At 37.0% G+C, this 9,630-nt stretch overlaps 1 pseudogene; it reads left to right on the top strand.

Annotated features, from left to right (window-relative positions):
* The first annotated feature begins 668 nt into the window (after positions 1-668).
* LOC120106902 lies at positions 669-766 on the top strand (annotated as a pseudogene).
* Positions 767-9,630: the final 8,864 nt, after the last annotated feature.

The raw sequence follows: 9,630 nt of genomic DNA, 5'->3' as shown, positions 1-9,630 counted from the left end.
TTAAATTTTTTGATTCGGTTTTTCCGCTGCATTTTAAAACTTAAAAAGAACTACGTATGGCTTGATCCCCCTTATGAAGGGGTACGTAGGCAACCCGATCAGGTTCAGCCATGGTTTTCGAAAAAAACAAAAAATTCAGCATGCTAAACACCGAAGAACCTAGGAATAACTTTCAGTTCTTCCATCCAGGGTTGTAAGTACCCGAAAAAGGATTATTGAAAGATTTTTGATAGGTATTCATAACATTGGCCTGATCGTGCAAGACTTCCTTGAATGCGGGTATTGTGGGGCAATCAGTGATGAGATGGCCAGGCATCTCGCAAATCCTACAACACTCGCTGTTATGTTCTACGATCTTAACGGGTTCAATCCTTCTAAGTTCAATTTCCTCTACCTTTCTAGTAAGGGCTGCCATTTTAGCCTGAATATCATCCTGAGTACTAAGGTTGTAAAGGCCCCCGTGTGGAATGCTAGTAGGCTTAGGCAAAGGTTTATTCACTCTATCCCCTGTATCCCATAATTTTGCAGTCTCTGCGAGAGAGTCTAAATAGTTCCATGCCTCATCGGGTTGCTTTTCCAGAAATAGACCATTGCACATAGTCTCTATAAATTATTTTAACTGTGGAGACAACCCTTCGTAAAAGAAACTAATGGTTCTCCATGTTTCAAACCCATGATGAGGACAAGAGAGAAGCAAATCTTTAAATCTCTCCCAGCATTCATAAAATGTTTCATGGTCTTTTTGTTGGAAATTACTAATGTGCCTTTTCAAAAAGTTAGTCCTTTGTGCGGGAAAGAATTTTTTCAAGAATTCTCTTTGCATGTCATGCCATGTTCCTAGCGATCTAGGTCTCAAGGAGTTCAGCCATGTTTTGGCTTTGTCCTTTAAGGAAAAAAGAAACAAGGTCAATTTAAGGACGTCTTCCGATACATTTGGCACTCTAAATGTGATGCTAATTTCCTCAAAATCCTTAAGATGAAGATAAGGGTTCTCGGATTCCATCCCATGATACTTGGGCAGCAATTGAATTACTCCTGGTTTGATTTCAAAGTGTCCTACATTTTCAGGAATAATCATGCATGAAGGTTGACTAGTCCTAGTGGGATGTAAGTATTGTCGAAGTGTCATAACTGGGGGTCTACCTTCATCACCATGGTGACTTCCTACATCATCAGGAAAATTTGCCATCTCACAAGGTGTGAGATACTGCGAAGGAATTTCAAGGATGTGTCCTAAGGGATGATCTAAAGTTGTACGACTTAATCGACCGGTGTCGTCCCTATTCCAACCTAGCATACAAAATTTTAAAAAAAAAATTTATTTTTTTTATAAAAATAAATATAAATATAAGTACCAACTAAAGATATCCTAAAACTACACCCTAAAACAAAAATCTATTCACAATCAAACATGCAACTAAACATTACACCTCAATTTCTAATGTTTTTCTTAAATTTCTAGACAGCTCCTAACTGGTTTGAAGAGGGCACCTAAGCCTCCAATCCGGTCTAATGAACCGAGTTGACCAGGTAAGCTCCCAGGTAAGTGAAGGGGTCACGATGCGTTCGCAAAGATCCCACTTAAAACCCACTTGCCTCGAACAGATGAACTGTCTTCCTTATAGGGACAAAGCTTGCCTAGACATCAACTAAGCCACAGAGCGAAATTGGTGCAACTTTCGGTGGTCTTCGTCCTATTGAGCTCGAATGTCCTTAGGGGCCAACGTCTAGTTGATTTTAGTTAAGCTTAGGATATTTATGCAATGGGGTGATTTTTGGGCTAAGGACGAGTGATGAAATCCCGACCTTATCTTTTTAAATGGGTTTAGCCCTTAGAGTATTTTATGTTGATGCCTTATACTATATGCAACAATAAAGAGATTTTTTTTTTAATGTTTTATGACATGACATTAAATTTCATTGAATAGGTGATCAAGCAAATTATTTATTTTTTTTTTTAAATTTTTTGAGTTGAAGTTTGAAATTTAAATTCTGAAATTTGAAATTTGAAATTTTAGATTTTTCCTCTCTTTTTTTTAAAAAATTTTTTTGAATAATCACCCTTGATCTTTTCTTAAAGTTTTTTTTTTAAATTAAAATTTTCAATTAGCAACAAGGGTTAATGAGATATGATAACAATAAAATTCTGATTCTAAAACAATTAAGTGCAGAAAATTTAAAACAGAAAGTAGCAAGGTTTCGTATTAATATAATGGTCTTAAAAGTTTCAGAATCAGACGACCAAATTTGAGTTCAATCAGACGGTTAATTACTTTGATATAAGAGTTTGATGCAAACTGTGCAGGGAATAAAAAAAACAGCAGTAAAGATTTTTTTTGTTTTTCGAAAGAAAAAGACTAACTACTAAAGTACTAATTAAATCTAAAATTATACTAATAAATCAGCCGTTCTCCGGCAACGGTGCCAAAAACTTGATGCAAAAATAAAATTGTTCTCCCAAGTACAGGAGAATCGTCCAAGTAGTAAAATCTCGGGAGTCCGAGGTCGAATCCTCAGGGAACGATCTATAGATTATTAGCATAATTTTTAGATGTAATTTTCAGTTGAATAAATATGTGGATTAAGATGATGTTTTGATTTTCAGAAATTAAAATCGGAGAACAATATAGCAATAAACAAAGTTCAATAAAATAAAGATGGTAGAGATCTGGAATCTCCCTTGATGATATTGCATCCAAGAAATAAACTCTATGGTTCTTGATTAAAAATGAATGGTAAGATAGATCTAATCATGGTATATGTTTCATGAACATATGAACTCAATTTCTAAGCATTCGTCGTGCTTTCTACGTCTACGACGAATCAAATACTAAAACAATCCATACATCAATAATCATAATCCATTGAAGAGCTATCTACGAAATAACTATGCATGGATCAAAAACATATCAGTAAATATAATTCATTCAAGGCAAAAGTTTAGAGTTTACTTCAAAGAGCAATACATCAAAGGTTCCTCCATCGCCCTCCCTAAGAAATCAGCCCTCCATAATCATAAAAGAAAACTCCCCCTTTTTTTTTTCTTTTTTTTTCTATTCTTTTTGGAAACAGAGCATGCTCTGTTTCCCTTTCTTCTTTCTTTTCTTTGAATAACAGGACTCGCCTCTGTTTCTTCTTTAAATGGGGACTGAGGCTCTGTTTCACCGAATGAGGGATGATCCTTCTTTCAGCCGAGGGAGCCCTCCTATAAGCTGTGATGAGTCCCTGATCCTCCGGAATACGTGGAGATGCCGAGTATCCCGGAAGGATCAGACGCGGAAGAGGATGCTTGCGGGATCTAGGGAAAGCTGAAGATCGTGGGATTCCGAGAGCTGGGAGGTTGATCACGGATGGCTGGATCGCAGCTGATACGTGTTGTAAATGCGTGGATGAAGCTGGATCTTTGCTGGGGACTGAGACGCGGAAGAGGCTCGCGGGATGTGCTGTGAACGCGGACGAGATCTGATCGCGAACGGAAGGAGGTTTGGAGCTGGGATGCGGACTCGGACGAACGTGGCATGCTGGGACGCGCTGTGAACTGGGAGAACCTGGATTGTTGGAGATTCGAGAGGAGCTGGGATGCATGGACTGCGAGGAAGACGGAAGAGCTGGGACGCGTACGCTGAGATCATGGACGCGTGATGTCTGGGAGAGGCTGGATCGCGGTGGATTTTACACACGGACGGCCGGAAGGAGCGTGGACGCGGAAGACTGGGATGCACGCATGGACTCGTGAGGATCTGGATGGCATGCGGAGATGCTCGCAGATGATGGCTGCACGCGGACGCTGAGATTCGTATGCTCTATTTTGGGAAGAAACAAGGGAAGAGCCAAACATGGCTGGGAGATGTTTCATGGGATGCTGAATGGCTGGGCTTCATCGTTGGAGCTGGGAGAAAGGCTGATCGCGGCATGATTCGATCACAGATCGTAAGACGCGGACGGGTCTTGAGAGGGTTGGTGCGGCTCACGGACGCGGCAAGGATGCTAAGGTGCTTGCGAACGGCTGAATCTGGGCTCTGTTCTGCAGCTGGGAAGAGATGAATTTATATAATGATAAAAATTATAATAAGTGCTAAGGATAAAATATTTAATCATGTAAATATTAACACCTATTATTTATCATTATTTTGCTAGCATTAGGCTAAGTTAATTGGTACTTAGATCGCACTTTTGTGCTCTCATCAATAACCTCACTGTGAGTAGCCGAAGCATCGCAGGTCAAAGGACCAGTCACACTACTGCAACATCAAGCAAGTTACTGACGAGTAGATAGACATCCAAGTGACTTATTGTCTTGGTCACGCTCAGTACCCTTGTTCTTAACAAGTACCTGCACTATTACTTCAGTATCACACTGTGGACTCGAGTCTCGTCCATCCATAAGAAAAGCAATGTGTGCACTGATCGGATCGATCACCGTCCTTGTGATGATCCATTGATCAGGAGCATTCAGAAATTAATCAATGATGCATGGCTCAAATTCTTAACTCTTAAGAATACGCATCATCATCATCTTATTAATTCTTGGACAATTCATAGACACATAAACAATATGAATAAAAAGATGCCTTTTATTTATTCAATAATAAATAGTCAAGTACAAAATTATGTCCCTAAAATTAACAATGTGTCAGCCAGATTGGCTTCTAGGGCATACATCTAACAGTACATTATATTAACATGCTGTGATAATATGTAAATCCCATTACTCAATTGTCCCTTCATTACAGTAACACCATTCATAATGATATCACAAGAACATTTCTTTATTGAAATTTTATAATCATTCATGGCCAAAAGGCCTATGAAAATTACATTCAATAAGAACGTAGGAAAATAGTGATAATCACTCAAGACAACTATATGAGAATTGAAAACAAGTTTGAGATTTTCTAAAGCTAGAACTGGAATAGATCTTTCATCTCCAACATTCAGGAATCTCTCGCTGTTTTGAAATCTCTCATTGATCTGAAGTCCTTGCAACGAATTGTATATATTAAACGAACTTCCAGTATCTAATACCCAGATCGAATTATCACATATAGAGAAATTACAAGGTGTTATCATATAAATACCTTGATCAGCAACTGATTGCCCTTTTCTCTTGCTTGGCCTATTTGGGTCAAGTGAGGCAAGGTATTGAGGACAATCTTTCTTCCAATGCCCCTGCTTCTTACAATAGAAGCATTCTGTTTGACCTTGGTCATCCTTAATCTTTTTGGTCTGACTATGCTGAGTTTTCAGCTTTCTATACCAATTATTGAAGTTGGGACCAGTTAACTTGTCATTATCCAATAATGAGCGAAGTGACAAACTTGTGGCCATTTCTACATAAACAAAATTTGGCTATTAGTATATGAATTGACTAAACACAGTAGACTCGGACTTTAGTCTAAAGATACTCCCACTATTTTATACAAATTGGTAGCCTCTACCTCCAATTCAAAAAATTACTCTTAATTCTTTAGTGGGCACTAGAACCCAATAGATCGCATATGAGTCTGAGTGTGGCTCGGCCAACCTATATGCACCTATTGGTAGGTTCTTAACCAATTGCTTCATCAAGCAACTTCTAGTGATAATTTTGCCTTAGGTTCTTCGGCAGGCATGTGGCGCCTCCACCGAATAGCCTAGTCAGGTCCAACCATTAAATGATAGGGTTAAGTCTAATCAACTAATAGACGACCAAGCCCAAGTGTGGCTCGGCTCACCTGATCGCCTATTAAAGGTCCACTTAACTCATCATATATTGAATGACAATTCTAATGCTTGATAAGTACCAGGCGTGTGGCGCCTCCAATAATTATCAAAATATTGGACCCATTATCATCCAACTTAATGGGAGGCTATGATCTAGTTATCACCATAACCATTTCATTTTAAGGACCTAATAATTTTAGAGAATTTCATAATTAGGATAGATGAGAAGATCCAGTTAGTCTAATTTCTTCCACTGACTTCACCAAATCAGATTAGACTGAAACCGGTTAAGGAGGCACCTAAATCAGTCAAACTGATTTTCCTTATAGGCATGGGCTAACTCGAATCATTAAGTGATCCAATCAAAATATGATTGACCATGTCGGCCAGGTAAGTGAGATCGGTGGAAGGGATATGCCATTAACTCAACAAAGAAGAATCAGTGTGAGTAGCTTCCAATTAAAAATCACCGGTCAAAACTGCCAAACTTACCTTAGACACCGACTAGTTAATCAATTTCGATTTGATTACTCAAATGACTCGGGCTACACCTCTGAGCCTAAATCAAGTTCCATCTTGGTCTAATCAAAGACATGGACTTGATCCATCTACAACTATTGTAAACTGACCTAGAATTTTTTTGACCTAATCTAGTTACTACTTAATTAGATTTGATCAATTAATTATATTTGTCCCCGTATGATTCTAACCTTAGGTCTAACCCAATCCTATGAACTTGATTCAAGCTAACCCATATGCCCAAAGAATTATGCAATGTCAATTAATTGAGTTACAATTCTATTTCATAACCTAGAATTTTCTTGACCTAATCTAGTTACTACTTAATTAGATTTGATCAATTAATTCTATTTGTCCATGTATGATTCTAACCTTAGGTCTAACCCAATCCTAGGAACTTGATTCAAGCTAACCCATATGCCCAAAGAATTATGCAATGTCAATTAATTGAGTTACAATTCTATTTCATAACACTTAATTCTCAATTAAGTTTAGACTTATGAAAGTTTTGATCATTGCATATTTCTTTTTAATTACATATTAATTACAATCTTTCAGTTCTTAAAACATATTTTCAGATCTGAGTTTTATAATTAATCACATGTAATCAGATTTAATTCATGTTTAAGTCATTATGTTTTATGTTCATGCGTCACATATACATAATAACATGAATTAATTCAAACAACATACATCTTATGTATTTATTTTTTCACTTTTATTTTCAGATCTGATTTGTTCATTAAAATTAAAGATCATATGAATCATAAAATTTATTTAGATCTAATCTAAACAATATTATGATTTCAGATTTGTTCATGTTAATAATCCTAACACAAACATGCATCATATGCATCCAAAATTTTAGATCTAGTTAATCATGCATAATCAGCAATTAAATCAATCATAAAAAATACTTTAGATCTAATCTATACATGTTCATAATTTTAGATTTAATTACAAAAATAAAACATAAAAGTTTAAACACGAACCTGGCTCTGATACCACTGAAAGTGAATCCTAGGTTCTTCAGTATTAAGCATGCTGAATTTTTTTTAAAAAAAAAATCAAGGCTGAACCTGATCGGGTTGCCTACATACCCCTTCATAAGGGGGATCAAGCCATACGTAGTTCTTTTTAAGTTTTAAAATGCAGCGAAAAAATCGAATCAAATAATTTAATTCATGCATGCTTACAACATCAAATCTAGAAATCAACACCTTAAGAACATATAGGATTATGCCAGAATCGTTTAAACAATTATGCTAAAACTTTCATGCATGATTAACTATCAGATCTAAAAGGTAAACACTCTATTCTGATTAATCTCCGAATATCCATCGAATGGATTCTGAAGATAACTCCGTGAGGAGCCCTAAAGGAGGATAAAACCTCGAAAAATCAGACCTAGACCCTGACTCCAAAATAAAATATTGATGTGGGATTAATACCTTTTCTGATAGAAGAAACTTGTGGATCTGATCCTTGACTTCGTAGCCACACACACGAATAGCCTGTATGAGAAGTACACGTGAAGCCCTAGGTAGATCGTCTTCCGCGGGAGTGCTAGCTCGCGCAGGAACATTGCAATGGCTGAAGCTGTCTCAATCTAAACACTCAAACCTTTGATTGTTCTTCAAGGATATGGAGGATGGACGTGAGGAAGAAGGAGAAGAAGGGATGGAGGCCCTCAGAGAATTTTTTTAAAATTTTTTGAAACTTCTAAATATTGTATATTTTGAACCCAAGGCATGGGGGTCTTTTATAGCCAAAAGACCACCCCATGCCTCACACCTAATTTAGCCAACTAATTTAGCTGATAAAATCCCCAAAAAATTCTGGTGGTTTGGAAGCTAAGAGAAGATAAAAATATCCAAATTTTGTGCATTTTGGATAATTAAAAGATAGGAATTCATGCGTCCAAAATTCAGCCGCAGACCACCCTATTTCATGCACCATGCAATCCCTACAAATTAGGAAATTCATCTAAATATTCTTGTCCAAGAAAATAAGGATGGGTTCCTAAAATTTAGGGATTCTTCTTCTTATCCAATTCTGATTATTTGGACTCATAATCCTAATCAAATAAGGTCTTCTAATTTATTTGGATCAAGCCCAATCCAATTGGATCAAGTTCCATCAATTTGGTCAAGCTCAATCTACTTGGGTTGAACCCAATCCAACTAGATCAAACCATGATGCAGCCCAAATTGAATCCTATTCAATTTGGCTCAACCTAAGCCCAATTACTCAATCAAATTGAGTTCATTATCAATCTAATTGCTAATTAATCCTCCAATAATTCAATAATTATTTTAATACAACTTTTGCTTACGATAATTTGTCAATCGAATTGACCAAATTATTCCTGAATGATTCTTAATCATCAATCAGCTATTTGATCAACCTAAAAACTTCTATGCGTGTGACCTCATAGATTCGAACCTAAGCCGGTAGTATAGGAACATCTTCCTATACTAATCGATGTGACCATCTAGCAATGGTATCCGACGTCCGAATAGGCCGAATATATGCGAAGCAAATATTCTGGAATCCTGGACTATGGTTACTGTATAATTCAATCCCTTTGACTCCTAATGCCAGGATGACTTAGAGCTCACTGTCAACCCTATAATTACTACATCCATTATGTGATTAACTTTAGATATCCTGTGACTCCTCACTGGGATTATCCTGGCCAAGGTTTTGCTAAATTAATCACAAAACATTATCTCCTGTTTCCAGGAGGGGTCAATTCCTTCTCGACTCATAACTAACTATGCAAGTACTTGACTGCACCCAGTGACCTTCCGTCACTGAATTAGAAATTTAGGTAGTCCGGTACCAAAGTACAGTGAGTTGCTTACTAGTCACAGGTTGCGGTTTCATGTCAGAGGGCCAAACTTATACCCATATCCACTCAAAACATCTCTTGATAGTAGAGCGTTCCGGAATTGGTCACATTCAGTGAAATGTACTCCTACACTTCACCTGTATGACATATCAGTGTCTCCACACTCCTTGGTTAAGAGGACAACCAATGTATATGTCACATAACGACCTAATCTCGATAATACTGTCGTCCTTGTAACAGCATATCATTTGATCGCGAACAGTTTTAAGGACTTGAAGATAAATCCTCCTTTATCATAAAATAAGTCCTAAGGACTTCATCATATAAGAGTTCATTTGAACATGAAATGATAAATAATGCCAAATAACACTTTATTAATTTATCAATTCATTTACAAAATTCAATCATCAATATGCTGACAATTGACATTTAGGATACAATTCCGAACATTGAATACAAGTTTCAGAATCCCTAAAGCTAGAACTAGAACTGATCTTCTATCTCCAACATTTAGGAACATTTCGCTTTCTTCAAATCTCTCACTGACCTGTAGT

The sequence above is a fragment of the Phoenix dactylifera genome, unplaced genomic scaffold (genome assembly GCF_009389715.1).
Source record: "Phoenix dactylifera cultivar Barhee BC4 unplaced genomic scaffold, palm_55x_up_171113_PBpolish2nd_filt_p 000676F, whole genome shotgun sequence".
Lineage (NCBI taxonomy): Eukaryota > Viridiplantae > Streptophyta > Magnoliopsida > Arecales > Arecaceae > Phoenix > Phoenix dactylifera.
Note: the sequence above shows the minus strand (reverse complement) of the source record. Positions and strands in the feature narration are given on the sequence as shown.